This window comes from Meles meles, chromosome 4 (assembly GCF_922984935.1).
Source record: "Meles meles chromosome 4, mMelMel3.1 paternal haplotype, whole genome shotgun sequence".
NCBI classification, from domain to species: Eukaryota; Metazoa; Chordata; class Mammalia; order Carnivora; family Mustelidae; genus Meles; species Meles meles.
Window position 1 is genome coordinate 3,135,826 of NC_060069.1, and position 23,612 is coordinate 3,159,437.

At 41.3% G+C, this 23,612-nt stretch overlaps 1 protein-coding gene across 10 annotated transcripts in view; it reads left to right on the forward strand.

The window, feature by feature from the left end:
- The window catches only part of CEP70 (centrosomal protein 70), a 128,870-nt gene that overhangs the window by 7,542 nt on the left and 97,716 nt on the right, over positions 1-23,612 (forward strand). For 5 of the 10 annotated variants that reach the window (XM_046001378.1, XM_046001375.1, XM_046001371.1 and 2 more), the window contains exons 1-2: positions 2,979-3,044; positions 4,886-4,984. The gene's annotated coding sequence lies outside the window, so the exon portion shown is untranslated. The other 5 variants (XM_046001374.1, XM_046001373.1, XM_046001372.1 and 2 more) reach the window with 5 other exon arrangements.

Consider the following 23,612-nt stretch of genomic DNA (forward strand, 5'->3'; position numbering starts at 1 on the left):
AGCTTTAACCTACTGAATCACCCAGGCGCCCCTTAATCCCAGGATCCTGGGACTTTAGAGTGCAGTAGAACTTCCTCCTCTCCACTTGATACACACAAAATCCAGGAGTGATGATGAGCAGGCTCTCTTGTTAGGAAATAGAGGATAATCAGCCTTCCTGTGCTTTGAACACTGTAAAGAATACTCGTGATCCTACATCTAACATCCATGGTCCTCTTGGCCCTTAGTTTTACTCAAGTAGCCATACCTCTCCCTTGCAACTTATGTGATTCAAGGAGCACCCACCCCATTGCCAATTCCAATTATGGTAACCTCTGTTCCCTTCTGGAACCCAAGGTTAAGTCTTCTTTACATTTGCTAGTCAGTTACTGATTAGGAGGCAGAGTATGTGCCTATGTGACCTAATTGGCCAACAAACAAACAAAAAAACAAAAACAGAAGGAAAGATTGTAGATGGAAAAGAAAGTATGTGGTCCTGATTGCTCCTGGTAGACCTCTGGAAAATCACTTTAGTATGAATTTGAAACTTACCATGTTTGTAGGAGAGCAGAGAGACTAATAGATGAGGTCCTTGATAACTCGTTGAGCCATTGAATTCACCAACTTGCCTGTGGACTTCCTGTTGTGTGAGATAATAAACTTACTTATTGCTTAAGAAGACGGTTTGAATCAGGTTTTCTATTATCTGCAGCCAAAATGGTTCCAACTGACACGTGATATTTGACCTCTGGCTCAATTAGTGCAGCTATAGTCAGAAGAGTGGGCAAGTCACCCTATTGTCTTGGAAAAGGCAAGCAGTTGGATTCTGTGTTTCTAGGGTTGAAAATGAAAATCTACTGGGGCATCTGAATGGTTCAGTTGGTTAAGCGTCTGCCTTCAGCTCAGGTCACGATCCCAGGGTCCTGGCATTGAGCCCTGCATCAGGATCCTTGTTGGGGGAGTCTGCTTCTCCCTCTCCCTCTGTTTGCTGCTCCAACTACTTGTGATCCCCCTCTTTCGCTATCAAATAAATAAATAAATAAATAAAAACCTTTAAATAAAAAAAGAAAATGAAAATCTGTTTAACTATAAACTACTGCTAGTGTGAATAGCTAGGTAAGGAAAGGGATTGGGGGCAGAGTTGGGAACATCTTTGCATGGCGCAGACACAGAGATCAAACTCACAGTGGCCCCAGCTGCCTGGGAAGAAAGCCAAATATGGGCCTGAAAGTATTTACCCTAAAAGCTGTGCCCCTAAGACTTCTTGTGAGACCCGGAATGATTGATGCCCTCTGTTGGAGATCTTCATCAGCCCTTATGGGACCTGCACCACCGCAGACCTGGAAAATACGGGTCGTCCAACAGCGACACCATGTGGCTGTAAGTTGCAAGAACACTAGTGGGCCAATGAGACGCCAGGACTTCCCTTCAGGTGTGTGGAAGTTGTATTTTCTGCTAGGAATTTTTGGATCACTTAACCCCTTATGAAAATTTTTTGAAATTTTTGAAAATGGTGGGGAGGGACCCTATTTGTAGGTTCTGACTTTATTAATCTGAGAAATAAAATATTGAGGTGATTTCTTTTTGTGAGGGGAAAAAGCAATGGTCATATTTGTACATGGTGGAGATGTTTTTACAGTTTTTATCTGTATTATCAAGATGCATGAAAATTAGGCTTGAAGTCACTCCAACAAGAAATCTTTCCATTTTATTACTTCCTTTGAAAACTTGTCTATGGCTTCCCATTACCCCCTGGATAAAGTCCCAGGTCTTACCACACCTCCTAAAGCCTTCCTATTCTGCCTCTCCAGGGATGCAACATATCACTCAGTTTCATCAGGGAGCCCCCAGTAAGTTCCATTATATTTGTAAAGGCTTTGGGAGTTAGGTTTTAGGGGAGGGCAGATATGAGCCATACCAAAGGGGCCCAGGCTTAATGACAAAAAATAATAAGGTTTACTGATTACTTGTGATCTAGGCATTATAATAATGTACTTTGAAACTATTTAATTTGCTCAAGAAGTTCTTTCTAAATATCTTTCTTCCCTGTATTGCTGGGGAACTCCTACCATTCCGAATCATTCAAGTATTCCTCTAAGTTTGCAGTTCTTGAGCTTGGAGGCATATTAGCATCACCTGGGGAGGGGAGGAAGGGGAGAGACGTTATTGACAAACTATTAACACCTGAGGCCCACCCTTAAGATTCTGATTTAAGTAGTCTGGGGATTGAGTACCAAATTTTCACAGCTCCTGGGGTGATTCTAATATGCAGTCAGGGTTGAGACTCACAGGTCTAGAAAGACTAAAGTGACCCATTTAGGTAATTCTTCTCTTTTCCTTCTGTACCCTGCCCACTGTATCTTAATTTCAGAGCGTATATTCAGTCCCTAACTAGACTTTGAGCATTTCCAGTCAGCCACCTCTGCATTCCTGGAGCCTCATGTAGGGCCGGGCAGATTTGAAAATGCTGAACGGAAGGGTAAAATGTCATTAACGAAAACATACTGGGTCCTCCAAATGCTAGGTCCTACCGCACTCAGCGAGGTCTGGAACCTAGAGAACAGGCTGACTAGTCCTGTACAAGGGCTCACAGTCACAGCTTGAATGTTTGTGGAGGGCAGAATGCGTTGGTTACGTCGCGGGGCCTCATTTCCACCAACGGTCTTAAATATGTATTTCTGTGGTCGGGGCAAATGAGTTTCCAGGTGTCTGCTAACAACACCTGCAAAGCCACGGCTTGTAGACAGTGCAACGGCAGTGCGCAGGCGCAGACCGTAAGCTCGGCGCACACTCCTAAGCGTGACTGTAAGTCCCGCCCCCAAGAGCGGAGCCAACCCGACGCGGGGCGGAGCTAGACGCTTCCGCCCCGCCCCGCCCCATTTCCCCGGGAGGTGGGAAGAAACAGGGCCTGCGCTCTGAGGCGGAGCGGAGGCGGGGCTTCTCGCCGCGCTCTTGCTCGATTGGCCGACCTCCCGCGGCGCGGTAACGGTCGCGGGGGCGGAGTCAGAGGGGGCTGAGTGGGGCCGGGCCAGGCGTGCTGCTGGGGGAGGCCACGGCGGAGGAAGGTGAGTGGCGAAGGTGTTCCCCTTCCCCGGGGCATCCCCGGGACCGGCTTGGGCTGGTCCGGGAGAATGGTCACACCGACTGTCGTCGGGCGCCCAGGGAGCGCGCCAGTTACAATCCCAGTGTATGGGTGGCGGTCCCTAACCCGGCTGGAGTCCCGGCTCCCTGGCCTTTGGCACCTCGGGCGCCTCAGCGCACGCCGCAGCGCCTCGGTTTCTTCATTCGCAGCGCGCAGCTCATTCTTGCGCTGAGGGCTGCTCGACAAGGTTGAAGAGGCGGTCGTGTGAGGCCGAGTCCTAGGATTCCTCCGTGTGCAGGAGCCGACCAGAGCGGCCCCGCTTCGCTTTTCAGGATTAGGGTGTCGGAGAAGTCTGCTGGCTCGAGGAGACTCGGAGCGAGAGGGGTGGGTCCCCGGGGAGTAGGCGAGTAGCCCTTCCAACGACTCCTGAGGCTCATTCCCGGTCGGAGGACCGCTGGCTTTCGGCGGAGTCCGAGTCTGTGAGGTGGGAATGTCAAGACTGGGATCCGGCCCCTAGAGACCGCCCGGGAAGGGCTTCTGCTACCATTTATCTTCTAACCGTAATAACATTAAGCAGGTGCAGGCTTCGCCTGCGTTGGTTCCAGTCCTCTGCAGGAGTTTCTTTTTACTTTCCTTATTGCCAGGTGGACTCCTGCCTCCCCCGCCACACCTTGAACAGGTGCTACCTGGGGTTTGGCCCGCAGCTTCTCCCTCAAACGGGGAGAGGCGGGTCTGGTCCTTTGTGTACCCTCTGCTGGGGCCCAGTTACTCGGTGGAGATGTCATCCAATCCCAACTCCCGTTTCCTTGTTTTCAGTAGATTCGCTAATAAAATCGAGCAGCATGCTCCTGTGTTGGGAGTAGAGCTGTTGTATTTAATTGACAGTAGAGACTTTGAAAGCACTGCGTGTTCCATTTACTGCAGCAATGGGAAATATATGCTTTTGAGAGAGCTAATGACACATTTTGATATGTCTCCATGGAGAAAGAATCACCACATGCCATGGTTTGTTATCTCCAGCTCTTCCCCAAGAAAGTGTTGAAAAATAAACATTTCATTGGCCGGTGCTTGTTACCTGGGCTTCAGACCTGTGAAGGGGAAGTTACCAGAGGACTCTTGGAAACCTGGACAGCGCCAGAAGATACAACATGCTTTACTTCTCTGCATTTGGCTTTTTAGGTTATGGGCAAACAAACTTGTCTCCTGCAACCCCTACTCCCACAATCTTACTTTAGGTGTGTTGTGGCACTCATTAAAGGTCCAGCATCTGCTTTGGCCTTGGAAAACATTTGGTCTCTACCTGTGACTCAAAGTTCCAGATCTGTGTCCTGTCACAGCTTATAGTGGGGGGAAAGGCTGGTGCAAACTATCAGCGCATTAATTTCACAACATGGACCTCTGGAAAGGCGTTAAAAATTACTTAACTTTTTAAAAAGAATTATTTATTTAGTCACAGGTGGAATTGAGAAGATAGTTTTTATTCCTGCCTTTGCTGTTTGTTTTAGTGGTATTTGTGTGAGAGCGTTTCATTTTAATACCCTTGCAAATGAGAATAATCTACCTTTGTGGTCAGAAGTAAGAACAGATAGTAGTTTATGATAGAGTTGGACTCCCAGCTAAATGTTTCAAAAAGCAGGGAGAGGAAAGAAGAGAAGGGAGAAGACATAGGTGATGAGTGTTGAGTCCATCAGTGGTTACTTCACCTGTTCCCACTTCAGTTCAGGGATTACCAGTGCCATAGATGCCTGCTCTGGGAATAACACAAGATCATTTTCACTAGAAGTTGAACACCTTAAGATTTTTGGTTTATCTTTTGAAATCTAGATGAAGATCCAGTTTCGGACGTGAGACTCACTGGGTGATCATTTCATTGAGATCAACTTGAATAGGCGAAAAGTGCAAGAGGAATGTGCTATGACTGAGGTATGTCTGATGTGACAGGTAACTCTCTCTGGATATTGGGAGGCCTAGAAAAAGACCCGTTATTTGTTGAATACTGTAATAGATACATTGTATATATTTCCTTCTGATCTCTTGATAATTGAATTAGGTAGATATTTTAAACTCAGCTGAGAAAACTGGAGCCCAGAGAGGTTAAGTAACTACACTAATTCACGTAGCTGGTGGTCACCAACTCTGATCACCAACTCTGTCAGCTATGAGTCAGGCACTGTTTTATTTTCTTTCTATATTAACTCCTAATTTCCATAACACCCCTATGAGCTACATATTTTTTACTCTCCTCATTTTATGATAGAGAGATCAAGGCATAGAGTCATTAGTAATTTCCTGACTGTGTGGCAGAATCCACAATTCAAATCCAGGCAGCCTGGCTACAGAGCTATACCAGCTTTCTTTTGGTTAGTGTTTTTGGTATTAATAAATTATTAAAATAAGATGATAGCCCTCAGATCAGGGTGTAGAATCATGCTCACCATGCCAGAGCCCCTCCATTGCTCAATGCCAGTCTCAGTTACTTCTGTACTCCCATTAGTAGCCATTCTTCTGATTTCTGTAGTAATTATTTCCTTATGTTTAAGAGTTTTTTTCATAAATGTATATTTCTAGACACTATAGTGTAGCCTTGCCAGTTAAAAGTTCTTTAAGAACTTTAAAAAAAAAAATCATTTATTTTAGAGAGAACAAGCAGGGAGAGGGGTAGAGAGGGAGGGAAAGGGAAAGAATCTCGAGCAGACTCCCCGTTGAGTGTGGAGCCTCATACAGGGCTCCATCTCATGACCCTGAGATTATGACCTGAGCTAAAACCAAGAGTCGAACACTAAACCCACTGAGCTATACAGTTGCCCCTTAAAAACTCTTTAAAATATCTGTAGGTTTGCAGGGTGCCTGGGTGACCAGTTAGTTGAGCATCTGGCTCTTGGTTTGGACTCAGGTCGTGATCTCAGGGTCATGAGATTGAGGCCCGCGTTCGGCTCCATACTCAGCCTGGATTCTGCTTGAGACTCTCTCTGATAAATAAATAAATATTTTTTAAAAAATCTGTAGGTTTTCTCTCTGTTCCTTCCTTTCCCTTATAATTTATCAGATCCAGAATCTGGGTTTGACCTATATATACTGTAGGCTGGATTTTGCTGATTATAAATTCATATATAATTCAATATGCTCTGCCCTGGATAATTCCTGCACACTTGTAGCTGGATCCAGGACTGGATCAGACTCAGATTCGAGTCCTTTGGCAATTCTCTAAGCAGTGTTTGGCAAGTCCGTTGGAGGTGCCTGTGCCTCTCTTTGTGATCTCAGCAACTTTTGATACTTTATATCTATTCATTTAAGGTTGCAAAACAGTGGTATTTTCTATGTTTCTTTTTTTTCTTATTAATTGGCATACTAGTCCCTTATATATCATCTGGATACACAGCTATATGATTCCTTTAGGAAAGGTAGCATAAATGCTTGATTCTTTCCATTATTTACCAATTTTCAAGATAATGAATTAGTTCCTTATCTTCTGATAAAGATTCTTTTTAAAAGAATTTAATGTCAATATAAGGTCATGAACTTAAACATATTTAGTTCATTGCAATCATTATCATTATTGAGCTCATGTTATCTCATCTTTGCCCTGGGGGGGGTAGCCAATTTAAGCCTATTCTTTTGATAATGACGGGTACTAGTCTGTGCTTGTTACCTGATAGCTTGAATGTTCTGTCCCAAATCTGACAATCTGACTTCATCCCTTTCTTGAAAAAAACTGTTTTTGTTTTTTTGAGAGGGAAATTGCATTTATTTTTTTTTATTTTTTATTTTTTTAAAGATTTTATTTTATTTATTTGACAGAGAGAGAGAGATCACAAGTAGGCAGAGAGGCAGGCAGAGAGAGAGGAGGAAGCAGGCTCCCTGCGGAGCAGAGAGCCCGACGCGGGGCTCGATCCCAGGACCCTGAGATCATGACCTGAGCCGAAGGCAGCGGCCTAATCCACTGAGCCACCCAGGCGCCCCTAGGGAAATTGCATTTAAAGGTTATATCTGTATGCTAGGAATCTATAGTTATTGTTTGAGGTTTTTCTGTAGGCAGAGCTAGAATTCCTACATCTGTCTATTTATATAGAGGCACACACATTAAAGATTAAGTATCTCATGAGCTCATATGAGTACTTCCAATACAAACAGATTATAGAGCTTTCATTGAATTTCTCTATTATATCTATAACCCCATTTTTCTTTTCTTTTTTAAAAATTTTTTATTGTTTGACAGAGAGAACAAGCAGGGGTAGTGGAGGAGGGAAAAGCAGGCTCCCCACTGAGCAGGGAGCCCAGTGAGGGGCTGGATCCCAGGGCTTGGGATCATGACCTGAGCGGAAGGCAGATTAATGGATTGAACCATTAATTGGATTGAACCAAGGCAGATTAATGGATTGAACCATTCAGGAGCCCCTATGTATCATTTGGTTACCCAGTGCTCCTTTGTTAGGTTCCTTAGGAAGGAATAATCCCTGAGTTTTTGTATGTGGATAAAAGTTTGTGTTCTTTATACTTGAAAGGCAGTTTTGCTGATATAAAATCTTTGGTTCACACTTCTTTTCCTTGAATTTCTTAAATATATTAGTCTTTCTTCTGGTATAAAGTATTAGTATGAAAGCCAGATGATAATCTAATTTTTCCCCCCCTTATAAGTCATTGTTCTTTTTTCCTAGATGACCAAAGAATTTTTTTTCTTTGAAGTCTAGTAATTTTATTAGGATGGGTCATTGTTCTCGAATATGTGATATGTTCTTTCCATATGTAATTTCAAATGTATATACTTTTTCATTTCAGGAAAGTTTTTTTAAATTTTTTAAATTTTTTTTTTTTAAAGATTTCATTTATTTATTAGAGAGAGAGAGAGCACAGGCAGACAGAGTTGCAGGCAGAGGCAGAGGGTGAAGCAGGCTCCCTGCAGAGCAAGGAGCCCGATGTGGGACTCGATCCCAGGACGCTGGGATCATGACCCGAGCCGAAGGCAGCCGCTTAACCAACTGAGCCACCCAGGTGCCCCAGGAAAGTTTTATTTTTTGAACAGCTTTGAGATATGTGATAAAAAATAAGCTGCACGTATTTAAAGTGTACTATTTGATAAGTTTTGACATACATAGGCACCTGTGAAACCATCACATAATCAAGATTGTGCATATATCCATCACCCCCAAAATCCCTTGTTCCCCTTTGTGGTCCATCTTCCCAGCCTCTCATTCCCCTAGCCGCCACTGATCTACTTAGGTTAATTTTTGTTTTCTAAAATTTTATTTTATTTATTTATTTTATTTTATTTTTAAAAGATTTTATTTATTTATTTGAGATAGAGCGAGAGTGAGAGAGAGGGAGAGAGCACAAGTGGGGAGAAGCAGCCTCTCCACTGAGTAGGGAGCCTGATGTGGCACTCAATCCCAGGACTCCAGGATTATGACCTGAGCGGAAGGAAGACGCTTAACCAACTGAGCCACCGGGTTGCCTGTTTTCTAGAAATTTATATAAATGGAGTCATACAGTATATAAATCTTCAGCTTCTTTTACTCAGCATTAAGTGTTTTCTGGTTCATATGTGTTGTTACATATATCAGTAGTTTATTCCTTCTTTTTGAAGGTTTATTCCTTTTTATTGCTGAGAGATATTACATTGTGTGCACATACTAGTTTGTGTATCCATTCAGCTTTGATGGACATTTGAGTTCTCTCCAGTTCCTGGCTATTACAAATAAATCTCTTGAGAAATTTCATGTACAAGTCTTTGTGTGGTTGGTTGGATGCTTTCATTTCTCTTGGGTAAATACCTAGGAATGGATTGGCTGGATCTTAGGCATATAGTTAACCTTTTAAAAAATTCCCAAAGTGTTTTTCAAAGTGATTGTCCTATTTTACATGACCATCAGCAGTGTATCAGAGTTCCAGTTCCTTCATGTTAAGAGTCTGTTTTTTTGGTTTGTCTTTTTTTTCCCTTTGCTCTATTTTGTTTCTTAAATTTTACATGAGTGAAGTCATATGACATTTGTGTTTCTCTGATATTTCACTTAGCATTATACCCACTAGGTTCATCCGTGTTGTTTTATAGCTGAATAATATTCCATTGGATATATATGTATTGCATCTTCTTTTTCCATTCATCTGTCTGTGAATATTTGGGCTGCTTCCGTGGTTTGGCTATTGCAAATAATACTGCTATAAGCATTGGGGTGCATGTATTCCTTTGAATTAGTGTTCTCATATTTTTGGGGTAAATACCCAGTAGCATGATTACTGGATCATAGGGTAGTTCTGTTTGTAATTTTTTTAAGAACTTCCATACCATCTCACATGGTGGCTGTACCAGTTTGCATTCCCACCAGCAGAGCACAAGAGTTCCTTTTTCTCTACATCCTAGCCAGTACTTGTTTGAATTTTTGATTTTTGAGCCATTCTGAGAGGTATGAGATAATATCTCATTGTGGTTTTGCTTTGCATTTCCCTGATGATGAGTGATATGGAGCATGTTTTTCATGTGCCTGTTGGCCATCTGTATGTCATCTTTGGAGAAATGTCTGTTTATTGTCCTCTGCCCATTTTTTTTTAAATTTTATTTATTTAGTTGTCAGAGAGAGAGAGCACAAGCAGGCAGAGTGGCAGGCAGAGGCAGAGAGAGAAGCAGGCTCCCCGCTGAACAAGGAGCCCAACATGGGACTTGATCCCAGGACCCTGGGACCATGACCCGAGCCGAAGGCAGTGGCTCAACCTCCTCTGCCCATTTTTAATTGGATTGTTTTTTCAGTATTGGGTTGTATAAGTTCATATGTTTTGAATACTGACCCTTTATCAGATATGTCATTTGCAAATATCTTCTCCTATTCTGTAGGTTGCCTTTTAGTTTGGATAGTGGTTTCCTTTGCTGTGCAGATGCTTTTTATTTTGAGGTAGTCCCAATAGTTAATTTTTGCTTTTATTTCCCTTGCCTCAGGAGACCTATCTAGAAAGATATTGCTACCATTAGTGTCAGAGAAATGACTGCCTGTACTCTCCACCTGCTCTTCCATGAGCAGGTGGAATGTCTTTCTATTTCTTTGTGTTGTCTTAATTTCTTTCATTAGCGTTTTATTTTCAAAGTACAGGTCTTTCACTTCATGGTTGTTTATTTCTAGGTATTTTAATATTTTTGGTGCAATTGTAAATGGGATTGTTTCTTCTTAAAGATTTATTTATTTGAGAGAGAGAGTGTGTGAGGGAGAGAGAGCACATGATGTGGGGAGGGGCAGAGCAAGAGAGGGAGAGAGAATCCCAAGCAGACTCCTAGCCGAGCAGAGCTGGATGTAGGGCTCCATCTCATGATCCTGAGATCATGACTTGAGGTGAAATCAAGAGTTGGATACTTAGCCGACTGAGCCACCCAGGCACCCTGAGATTATTTCCTTAATTTCTTTTTCTGCTGCTTCATTATTAGTGTGTAGAAGTACAACAGATTTCTCTACAGTGATTTTGTATCCTGCAGCTACTGAATTTATTTATCAGTTCTAGTATTTTGGTTGAGTCTTTAGGGTTTTCTGTAGATAGTATCACGTCACCTACAGATGGTCAAAGTTTTACTTCTTCCTTACCTTTTTGGGTACTTTTAGTTTCTTTTTGTTGTCTGATTGCTGTGACTAGGACTTCCTGAACTGTGTTGAATAAAAGTGGTGAGGGTGGACATCCTTGTCTTCTTCCTGACCTTAGAGGAAAACCTCCCAGTTTTTCCCATTGAGTATGATGTTAGCTATGGATTTTTCATATATAGCCTTTATTATTTGAGGTATTTTTCCTCTAAACCTACTTTGTTGAGGATTTTTATCATGAGTGATGTGTACTTTATCAAATGCTTTTAACTCATCCATTGAAATGATCATATGGTTGATGTGATGTGTCACATTGATTGATTTGTGAATATTGAGCTACCCTTCTATTACAATATTTATGAATATTGAACTACTCTTGCATCCCAGGAATAAATCCCACTTGATTTTGGTGAGTGATTTTTTTACAATTTATTGTTAGATTCGGTTTGCCAGTATTGTTGAGGATTTTTGCATATATGTTCCCTGGCAATATTGGCCTGTAGCTCTCTTTTTTTGCAGTGGTTTTATCTGGTTTTGGTATCAGGGTAATGCTGGCCTCATAGAATGCATTTGGAAGCTTACTTTTCTATTCTTTGGAAAAGTTGGAGAAGAATAGGTATTAACTCTTCTTTAAATGTTTGGTAGAATTCCTCAATGAAACTGTCTGGTTCTGCACTTTAGTTTGTTGGGAGTTTTTTTGTTTGTTCATTGGGAGTGTTTTTTTCTAGCTCTTTAGATGTAAGGTTAGGTTGAGATTTTTCTCGTTTCTTGAGATAGGCCTGTATTGCTATAAAGTCTCTTAGAAGAGATGCTTTTGCTGCATTCCAAAGATTTCAGACCATTGTGTTTTCATTTGTTTCCATGTAACTTTTATTTCTTTGATTTCTTGGTTGACCCATTCACTGATTAGGAGCATTTTATTCAGTCTCCATATATTTTTGCTCTTTCCAGATTTTTTCTTATAGTTGATTTGTAGTTTTATAGTGTTGTGGTCAGAGAAGATGGATAATATGACTTTGATCTACTTGAATTTGTTGAGACTTGTTTTGTGGCTTAATATGTGATTCTGCATCATGTTCCATGTGCACTTGAAAAGAATGTATAGTCTGCTGTTTGTGGATGGGATGTTCTTAATATATCTGTTAGATCCATCTAGTCCAGTGTGTCATTCAAATGCAGTGTTTCATTGTTGATTTTCAGTTTGCATGATCTGTCCATTGATGTAAGTGGGGGTGTTAAAGTCCCCTACTATTATTGTATTACTATCAGTTACTTCCTTTATGTTTGTTATTAACTGTCTTATATATTTGGGTGCTCCCATGTTAGATGCATAAATATTTATAATTGTTATGTCCTCTTATTGTATTGTCCCCTTTATTATTATATAGTCCTTTGTCTCTTGTTACAGGTTTTTTTTTTTTTAATATTTTATTTATTTGACAGAGAGAAATCACAACTAGGCAGAGAAGCAGGCAGAGAGAGAGGAGGAAGCAGGCTCCCTGCGGAGCAGAGAGCCTGATGTGGGGCTCGATCCCAGGACCCTGGGATCATGACCTGAGCCGAAGGCAGAGGCTTTAACCCACTGAGCCACCCAGGCGCCCCTGCAGTTGTTTTAAAGTCTGTTTTGCCCAGGGGCATCTGGATGGTTCAGTCAGTTAAGTGTCTGCTTTCAGCTGAGGTCGTGATCCCAGAGTCCCCAGATCAAGCCCTGTACTGGGCTCCCTGCTCCTCATGCTCTCTCTCTCTCTCTCAAATAAATAAAAAAAAAACTTTGAAAAAATGTCCAGTAGAAGTATTGCTACTCAGCCTTCTTTTGATATTCATTTGAATGATAAATGTTTCCTCATGCCCTCACTTTCAGTCTGCAGGTGTCTTTACATCTGAAATGAGTCTTTTATAGGCAGGCAGCATACAGATAGGTCTTATTTTTTTCTTTTTCTTTTTTTTAAAAAATCTACTCTGTCACTGTATGTGTTTTGATTTGAGCATTTAGTCCATTTGCATTCAAAATATTTATTGATAGGTATGTATTAATTGCCAGTTTGTTACTTGTTTTATGTTTGTTTTTGTAGTTTTTCTCTGACCTTCTCTTGTTCTCTTTCACAGTTCGTTGACTTTCTTTAGTGATATAGTTGGCTTTCTTTCTCGTTATCCTTTGCATATTTATTACCGGTTTCTGATTTGTGGTTACTGTTAGGTTTGTATATAACATCTTCTATGTCTAGTGATCTATGTTAGGTTTTCAGTCACTTAAGTTTGAAACCAGTTTTAGGTATATGGTGTTATATTTTACATCCTTCTATTTTATTACTCCCTTGAGTGATTTTTACAGAAATACTTATTTTTACTGCTTTTGTATTTTTTACTCTTCATTTTCTCACTTATGGTCCTTTCTACTCAGAGTCCCACTTAATATTTCTTGTAGGGCTGGTTAATGATCATGAATTTGTTTAGTTTTTTTTTTGTTTGAGAATGTCTTTATTTCTTCTTTTGTGAATGATAGCCTTGCTGGATAGAGTATTTTTGGCTGTAGATTTTTCCCTTCTAGCACTTGGAATATATCATGCCACTCTCTTCTGGCCTGCATAGCTTCTGCTGAAAAACTTGCTGATAGCCTTATCCTTATATGTAAGTGTCTTCTTTTCTTTTGTTGCTTTAAAAATTTTTTTCTGTATTACTACTACTTGCCATTTTAATTACTATGTGTCTTGATGTGGATCTCCTTGGGTTGAATTTTTTGGGAAATTTGTGCCTTCTGAATCTAGATATCTGTTTCTTCCTCAGATTAGGGAAGATTTCAGCTATTGTTTTTTCAAATAAGTTTCTGCCCCCTTTTTTCTTTCTTCTTTTGGGATCCCTATAATGCAAATGTTATTATGCTTGATGGGAGTCGCTGAGTTCCCTGAGTGTATTCTCAGTTTGCATATTTTGTTTCCTCTGTTTGTTCAGCTTGGTTATTCCATTATTCTGTCTTCCGGGTCATTAATTTGTTCCTCTGCTTTCTCTAGCCTGCTATTTATTCCATGTAGTATATTTCTAATTTGATTTATTGTGTTCTTCATCTGTGGTTGGCTGTTTTTTTATCTTTTTGTTAAGGTCCTCACTAATGTCCTCCACTCTTTTCTCAAGTCCAGTGAATACCTTCATTACTTTAAATTCTCTATCAGGCATATTGCTTGTATCCATTTCATGTAGGTCTTTTGTTGGTGTTTGGTCCTGTTCTTTTACTTGGGACATATTTTCTGTCCTTTCCTTTTGCCTAACTCTGTGTCTGTTTCTATGTGTTTAGAGTCAGCTATGTCTCTTGCTTTTGATGGTAATAGTTTTTTGAAGACAAGGCCCTGTGGTTCCCTGCAGTGCAGTGTCCCCTGTTTCTTAGGACATGGTGCTTCAGGGAGTATCTCCTATGTGTGTTGCTTGTGGTCTGCTGTTGAGTCCTGGTTGTTTTTTCCTTGAGTCCAGTTGTCTGCGGAGGTTCTCTTTGCTTGTTATGGGAAGTGTTTGATCCCCTGCCGAGTGGGGTGTGTTTTAATAAGTGTGTTGTAGTCCGTTTGTAAAATGAGTCCTGCTGCTGCTGCTGCTGCTGCTGCTGCTGCTGAGGTCCTATAGGTTCTACAAAACTGTGGATTAGGAGATGTAGTGTTGGTGAGGTTTGGGTTGGTGTTCTCAGGAGGAGGCCTGTAAGACTGGTACAAAGGCAAGCGTGATGGGGAAGGTTGGGTCCACTGAAATGTGGTATGGGGAGATGGGGCTGGCATAAACAAGTGTGGTATGGGGAGATGGGGCTGGTGTAAGCAATTGTGGTATGGGGAGATGGGGTTGGTGTAAACAAGTATGCTGTGGGAGGTGGGGCTGGTGTATGCAAGTGAGTGCACCTGTGATGTTCTTGTTGAAAAATCAGCTGATAGCTTTATGGGGTTTCCCCTGTAACATTTCTTGTTGGTGTTTTTAAGAGGCTTTCTTTATCATTACTTTTTGCTGTTTGCCCTGTTATGTATTTGATGGTGGAACTCTTTGGGTTAACTTCATTAGGGCCTTTCTGTCCTACCTGGACCACGATGTCTGTTTCCTGCCCCAAACTGGGGAAGTTTTCAGCTATTATTTCTTCAAGTAAGTTTTCTGCCCCCTTCTCTCTCCTCCTTCTGGGATCTCTATTATGTGAATGTTATGCTTGATTATGTTGCAGAGTTCCCTTCCTCGGTTCTCCTATTTTATTATTCTTTGTTGTTGTACAGTTTGGTTGCTTTGCATTACTCTGTCTTCCAGATTGCTAATCTCTTCTTCTGTGTCTTTTAATCTGCTACTTATTTACCTCTATTTTTCATTTCTATCTTTTATTTTTAAGATTTTATTTTTATTTATTTGACAGAGAGAGACACAGCGAGAAAGGGAATTCTTGAGCCCTTACTGGTTATTTTATTTATATATTTTTTTAATAAAATGTTTATGTATATATTTTATATTTAGTTCTCTGTTGACATTCTCACTGAGTTCATTCACTCTTTTCTCAAGTCTAGTAATTAACTTCATAACTATCACTTTTGAAATCTTTATTAGGCATATTGCTTATCTCTCTTTTGTTTATATTTTTTACTGTGATTTTGTCTTGTTCTTTCATTTGGGTCATATTTCTCTGTTTCCTCATTTTGTCTCTCTCTATTTGTTTCTAAGTGTTAGGTAGCTCAGCTACATCTCCTGGTTTGAAGGGGAGTTGAGGGAAATTGGAGGGGGAGATGAACGATGAGAGACTATGGACTCTGAAAAACAATCAGGGTTTTGAAGCGGCAGGGGATGGGAAGTTGGGTGAGCCTGGTGGTGGGTATTATGGAGGGCACATATTGCATGGAGCACTGGGTGTGGTGCATAAACAGTGAATTCTGGTACACTGAAAAGAAATTAAAAATAAAAAATTTAAAAAAATGTGAACCTAAAAAAAAAAGTAGTGGCCTTGTGTAGAAGAGATTCTGTGGTGCCCTATAGTGCAATCTGCCCTGGTCACCAGAACCAGGCACGCCAGCTGTGTCCCCTTTGTAGGCTTAGTGCACCCTTCTGTTGTGACAGAGCTTCTATTGTTGTGGGTGTGCTGGTGGGAGGGGCTGGCTTCCAGCTTGACTGGCTAAAGTGACTTGATTTGCCTGATATGGGTGTACTGGGCACAGTTTGCTCCCTGCAATGTTGAGAGGCCCACATGCTACCTATGTGTTCACTGGTAGGTGGGGTTGGCACTTAGCCTAGCTAGCTGTCTACAGTTAGTATCTGCCATACCTGCAGGCATAGTGAGGGGCAGGACTTATACTCTGTACATCCAGCTTATAGGCTCAGGTAGGAGCTGTGGGCACACTGGTGTGCACGCTGGGGGTTATTTCCTCCCCTCCCAAGGGCAGGAGTTACTTTGGAGTGTACACTGTTGGCAGAGTTGCCTTCCAGGTGTGGCAGGGCAGGGACTGTTTTTGAGGGATGGCTGCCAAGGTGGGCAGGTTGGGTGGGGTGGTCTGCATGAGAATGTGGGGGTGTGGCACTCAGTGATAATAAGGCGGATGGAGAGTGTTAGAACTGGCTCCCAGAAACATCTTGCTATCTAGGCTGCAGGAGGCAAGGAAAAATGGCACCTGCCATCGCTTTTGTTGCCAGAGAAATCTTTGACCCCTCTAGTACTTATTCTCAGATTAGTCAGTAAATCTCTTTCATGAATACCTCCAGGTGCTTTTCAAGCTGCTGCTTCTGTGCTGTGTCTCTGAGTTACTTAGTATGTTGGCTCTTTAAGGGTAGGGATTCAGTTTTCTGTCACCCTCTGGCTCTCCTGGAGTTAAGCCTGTTGATTTTTAAAGTTCCTGGAGTTAATCCCTAGTGGTCTTAAAAGTCAGTTTTTTGTTTTTTTTTTTAAGATTTTATTTATTTATTTGAGGAAGAGAGAGAGCACGAGCATGAGCAGGATTCTGAGGGAGAGGGACAAACAGGCTTCATGCTAAGCACAGAACCAGATGCAGGGCTCAATCCCAGGACTCTGGGGTCATGACCTGAGCTGAAGGCAGACACTTAACCGACTGAGTCACCTCAGTGTCCCTCAAAGCCCGATTTTTTTTTTTTTTTAAAGATTTTATTTCTTTGACAGAGATCACAAGTAGGCAGAGAGGCAGGCAGAGAGAGAGAGGAGGAAGCAGGCTCCCCGCCGAGCAGAGAGCCAGATGCGGGGCTTGATCCCAGGACCCTGAGATCATGACCCGAGCCGAAGGCAGAGGCTTTAACCCACTGAGCCACCCAGGCGCCCCTCAAAGCCCGATGTTAAGCTGATTTGTCTTCCTAGTGTTCCCAGTTCTAGGGGGTTACCTATTATGGGGTCTGATCCTCTTGCTTTTCATGCTTTGATGTCCCTCCTGTTTGTGGTTAGTTTACCAGGGGGTTGGTTCCCAACTGCATCTCTGCCCATTCTACCCTTTTCTGTGTGGCTTTCTCTCTATGACTAGCTGTGGAAGATCTTTTCTGTCAGTGTTCAGATCATTTTCAGAGTTAATTGCATAGCTGTAGTTGTTGCCTCAGTGTGTCTGTGGGACAAGGTGAACTCAGGATCTTCCTACTCTACCATTTTCCCTCACACTTCCAGGCATGGGTCTGCAGTCTCACTCTTTATTGGTGCATTTAAAACATAAGAGAGGAAATTTAAAGTGTGAAAGGTGGGGTGGGGAGGGGACAAGTGGCTCAAATGTCCAGTTATCAAAATCAACCAAGGTCACTAAAACAATAGTGCTTCAGTTGTGGGAGGTGGCCTGGCTCTTTAGTCTTGTGGTTGGCACTATGTTTATTGGAGAGAGCCGTCTTTGAAATGGATCCCTTCACAGTCAAAGCTTAAGTCAGGCACTGGCATTACAAAAAAGAAAAATAACTGTTAGAACTTAAACTATAACCGTGTTAACCGTTGTTTAAATGTACATTTAGTTCACTGATATTACATATATTCATAATGTGCTACCCTCACCCCGATCCATCTACAGAACTTTTTTTTTTTAAGATTTATTTATTTATTTAAAGTAGTCTCTACACCTCATGGTGGGGCTTATACTTACAACCCCAAGATCAGGAGTCCCATGCTTTTCCAACTGCGCCAGCCAGGCACCCAGAACTCTTTTCATCTTGTGAAACTGGAACTCTATACCCATTAGACATTAAATCTCCCATCCCTCAAAGCCCTGCCTGGTAACTGCCATTCTACTTTCAGTTGCTATGATTTTGATTGCTCTACGTAATGTAAATGGAATCATATAGGATTAGTCTTTTTGTGACTAATGTCCTCATGGTTCAGTCATGCCGCAATATATGTCAAAATTTCCTTCCTATTTAAAGCTGAATAATATTCCGTTGTACACATATATCATATTTTGCTTATCCATTCATCTGTTGATTAATGCTTGGGTTTCTTGGGTTTCTTACACATTTTTGGTGTTGTGAATAATGCTGCTATGAACATGGAAATACAGATACCTTTTTGAGACCATGTTTTTAATTCTTTTGAGTATATACCCAGAAATAGAATTGCTGGGCCATATGATGATTCTGTTTGATATTTTTTTGAAGAACTACCATACTGTTTTTCACAGTAGTGCACAAGGATTTCAATTTTTCCACATTCTTTTTTTTTTTTAATCTTTTATTTTTTTATAAACATATAATGTATTATTAGCCCCAGGGGTACAGGTCTGTGAATCGCCAGGTTTACACACTTCACAGCACTCACCATAGCACGTACCCTCCCCAATGTCCATAACCCCACCACCCTCTTCCTCCCCCTCTCCCCCCAGCAACCCTCAGTTTGTTTTGTGAGATTGAGTCTTTTATGGTTTGTCTCCCTCCCGATCCCATCTTGTTTCATTTATTCTTTTCCTAGCCCCCATTTTTTCCACCTTCTTGCCAATACTTGGTACTTTTTGTTTTCTTGATAGTAGCCTAATGGATGTGAGGTGGTAGCTCATTGTAGTTTTGATTTACATTTTTTTTTTTTGCCATAGCATTTTGGTTTGCATTTATCTAATAGGTAGTGAAGTTGAATATCTTTTCAAGTTTTTATTGGCCATTTGCATGTCAAGTTCTTTGTCTGAAAGGTCCCCCAATAATGGGTCCATGATTAAAGGAGCGAGACTGATACAAAGCGAAGGTCAAGCAAAGCTTTATTTCGTGCCAAGCATCAAGAATCAAACCGACTGGCTGGGGCCGCACCTCTTACAAAGAGGGAGACCCCTCTCTGCTTTACAGACTAGCTTTTAAGGGCAAAGGCCATGTGGTTGGGCCTGACCATGCACAGGTGGCCAATGAAATTGTAACGCACAGAGAAAGCTGCACAGTCATGCTAGGTCACACGCAAGTGACCAATTGAATTATGATTTACCCTAGTAGATATTTGAACTAGCCTATCACCTTGGTCAGAATTGGCGCCCAAAAGGCAGGACCCACACTCCTAGGTAGCTAGGGAGACAGTATGCCCCCCCACTGATTGGATACCTCCACCTGACCTGACCCACCCTTGTATTTGGGCTTTGTTACCTGGGACTGGTTTCCTGGACTTGCTTTTAAGTAAGTCCCCTTGGCGGGGGCAGGGTCAGTTTAAGTTTTACTGCATAAACAACAAAATGACTGTTTAATCCAAGATGGAATCGCTCTGACTAAATAGGCCCTTACATGTCCATTTTTTTTTGTAATGTTTTATTTATTTATTTGACAGACAGAGATCACAAGTAGGCAGAGAGGCAGGCAGAGAGAGAAAGAGAGGAGGAAGCAGGCTCCCTGTGGAGCAGAGAGCCCAATGTGGGACTGGATCCTAGGACCCTGAGATCATGACCTGAGCCAAAAGCAGAGGCTTAACCCACTGAGCCACCCAGGCGCCCACATGTCCATTTTTTATTCAGATTTTTTTTTATTCAGTGTTAGGAGTTCTCTATTCTGGATATTAATTCCTTATCACATATATGATCTGGAAATATTTTTTCCCATTCAATGTGTTGCCTTTTTACTATGTTGATAGTATTTTTTGATGCACTAAAGTTTTTAAATTGTTTATGTGACAGAGAGAGACACAGTGAGAGAGGGAACACAGGCAGAGGGAGTGGGAGAAGCAGGCCTCCCACTGAGCAGGGAGCCTGAGGTTGGGCTCCATCCCAGGACCCTGGGATCACGACCCGAGCCAAATGCAGCTGCTTAAAGATTGAGCCACCCAGGTGCCCTGATTCACTAAAGTTTTAATTTTTGTGAAGTCCAATTTGTTTTTTCTCTTGTTTCCTATGCCTCTTGTGTCATATCCAAGAAATGAAATCACAACCAAATCCAGTGTTGTGGAATTTTACCCTATAATTTTTTCTAAGAGTTTTATTGTTTTGACTCTCATGTTTAGGTCTTTGATCTGTTTTTAGTTAATATTTGTATATGGCGTTAGGTAAGGGTCCAGCTTCATTCTTTTGCATGTGGATGTCCAGTTTTCCCAGAACCATTTGTTGAAGACACCGTACTTCCTCCATGAATGATTTTGGCATTCTTGTTGAAAATCTTTTCAGGGTCCCTAGGTGGCTCAGTAGGTTAAGCCTCCAGCTCTTGGTTTCAGCGCTGTTTATGATCTCATGGGTCATGATCTCCTGGGTTCTGAGATCCAGCCCTGTGCTGGGCTTCTTGCTCGCAGGGCATCTGCTTCAGGATTCTCTACCTCTGCCCCTCCCCATACTCGCTCTCACTTTTTCTCTCTAAAATAAAGAAATATATCTTAAAAAAAAAAAAAGGAAAGAAAGAAAATCTTTTGATAATATAGGTGGGGGATTATTTCTGGCTTATCTATTCTACTCCATTGGTTTCGATGTCTGTCTTTATGCCAGTACCACACTTTTAATTTCTGTATCTTTACAGTGAGTTTGGAAATCAGGAAGTATAGTTCCTCCAGATTTGTTCTTTTTCAAGACTTTCTTGGCCATTTGTGGTCCCTTGAGAGTCCCTGTGTATTTAGAATTTTTTTTTTTAAAGATTTATTTATTTGACAGATAGAGATTACAAGTAGGCAGAGAGGCAGGCAGAGAGAGAGAGAGGAGGAAGCAGGCTCCCAGCCAAGCAGAGAGCCCGATGCGGGGCTCAATCCCAGGACCCTGGGATCATGACCTGAACCGAAGGCAGAGGCTTTAACCCACTGAGCCACCCAGGTGCCCCTAGAATGATTTTTATTTCTGCAAAAAAAAAGTCATTAGGATTTTGATAGGGATTGCATTGGTTGTGTAGACTGCTTTGGGCACTATCGACATCTTAATACTAAGTATTCCAATCCATGAGCATATGATGTTTTTCCATTTGTTTGGTTTTTTTTAATTTCTTTGATCAGTGTTTTGATTGTACAGGTCTTTGACCTCTTTGATTATATTTAATTATTTTATTTCTTTTAATGCTATTGTAAGTGGAGTTGTGTTCTTTAGTTACCTTTTGAATTGTTTATTGTTGGTGTATAGACATGTAGCTGATTTTTGTGTGTTGACCCTACATCCTAGTATTTTGTTGAATTCATTTATTCTAACAGGTTTTTGGTTTTTTTGGTGGGGTGTTCTACATACAAGATTATATCACGCTCAAACAGGTAATTTTACTTCTTCATTTTCAATTTTGTCACCTTTTTCTAGATTTCCCTTTCTAGATTAATTGCTTTGGCTAGACCTTCCAGAAATATATGGAATAGAAGTGATGAATGTAGAAATCCTTGCTTCGTTTCTGATCTTAGAGGAAAAACTTTGAATCTTTGACCATTAAATATGATGTTCACTGTAGGTTTTCATATGTGGCTTTTATTATGTTGAGGTAGATTTTTTTTTCTTTGTAAAGATTTTATTTATTTTAGACAGAGTGTGTGTGTGCAAGTGTAGAGGGGGACAGAGGGAGAGAGAAGGAGAGAATCTCAAGCAGACTACTCACTGAGCGTGGAGTCTGACAGGGGGCTTAGTCTCACAATCCTGAGAGCATGACCTGAACCAAAACCAAGAGTTGAATGCTCAACTGACTGAGATACCCAGGTGCCCCAAGCTAGATTTGTTCTTTTCCTAGGTTGTTCAGTGTTTCTTTTTCTTATCATGAAAGGGTGTTCGATTTGGTCAAACGCTCTTTCTGTATCAATTAAGATGATCATGTGGTTTTTTTGTCCCTCATTGCATTAATGTAGTCCATTACATTGATTGCTTTTCATATGTTGAACTATTTGTTTGTTTATTAACATAAATGTATTATTTGTTTTAGGGGTACAGGTCTGTGATTCATCAGTCTTACAAAATTTATAGCACTCAGCATAGCACATACCCTCCACAGTGTCCATCACCCAGCCACCCCATATCTCTCACCTGCCTTCCCTCCAGCAACCCTCCATTTGTTTCCTGTGATTATGAGTGTCTTATGGTTTGTCTCCCTCTCTGGTTTCATCTTGTTTCATTTTTCCCTCCTTTCCCCTATGATCCTTTGTCTTGTTTCTCAAATTCCTCATATCAGTAAGATCATATGACAGTTGTCTTTCTCTGACTTATTTCCCTTAGCTTAATACCCTCTAGTTCCATCCATGTCATTGTAAATGGCAAGATTTGGGGTTTTTTTTTTTTTGATGGCTGCATAGTATTTCATTGTATATATATATATACTACATCTTCTTTATCCATTCATCTGATGAACATCTAGGCTCTTTCCATAGTTTGGCTATTGTGGACACTGCTGCTATAAACATTGGGGTGCACGTGCCCCTTCCAATCACTACATTTGTATCTTTAGGGTAAATACCAAGTAGTGCGATTGCTGGATTGAAGGGTAGTTCTATTTTCAACTTTTTGAGGAACCTCCATACTGTTTTCCAGAGTGGCTGCACCAGCTTGCATTCCCACCTGCAGTGTAGGAGGGTTCCCCCTTCTCCGGATCCTGGCCAACACCTGTCATTTCCTGGTTAATTTTAGCCATTCTGACTGGTGTGAGGTGGTATCTCATTGTGGTTTTGATTTGTATTTCCCTGATGGTGAGGGAGGCTGAGCACTTTTTCATGTGTCTGTTGGCCATCTGGATGCCTTCTTTGGAGAAATGTCTGTTCTTGTCTTCTGTCCATTTCTTGATTGCATTATTTGTTCTTTGGGTGTTCAGTTTGATAGGTACTTTATAGATTTTGGATACTAGCCCTTTATCTGATGTCATTTACAAATATCTTCTCCTATTCTATTGGTTGCCTTTTGGTTTTGTTGACTGTTTCTTTACTGTGCAAAAGCTTTTTTATCTTGATGAATTCCCAATAGTTCATTTCTGCCCTGGCTTCCCTTGCCTTTGGCTATGTTTCTAGGAAGAAGTTGCTGCAGCTGAGGTCAAAGAGGTTGCTGCCTGTGTTCTCCTCAAGGATTTTGATAGATTCCTGTCTTACATTGAGGTTTTTCATCCATTTTGAGTCTGTTTTTGTGTGTGCTGTAAGGAAATGGTCCAATTTCATTCTTTTGCATGTGGCTGTCCAGTTTTCCCAACACCATTTGTTGTAGAGAATGTCTTTTTTCCATTGGACGTTCTTTCCTGCTTTGTCGAAGATTAGTTGACCATAGCGTTGAGGGTCCATTTCTGGGCTCTCTGTTCTGTTCCATTGATCTATGTGTCTGTTTTTGTGCCAGTACCATACTGTCTTGATGATGACAGCTTTATCTTATCTCTTTCTTCTTCTTTTGGGATCCCAATTATTGTTTTTGTAAGATTCTATTTATTTATTTATTGGACAGTGAGACAGTGAGAGAGGAAGCACAAGCAGGGGGAGTGGGAGAGGGAGAAGCAAGGAGCCCGATGTGGGGCTCGATCCCAGGACTCTGGGATCATGACCTGAACTGAAGGTAGATGCTTAACAACTGGTGCCCCTATCCCAATTATTCTAATATTGTTTTGTCTTATAGTATCACTTGTCTCTTGAATTCTCCCCTCATGATCCAGTAGTTGTTTATCTCTCTTTTTCTCAGCTTTCTTTATTTTCTATCATTTGGTCTTCTATA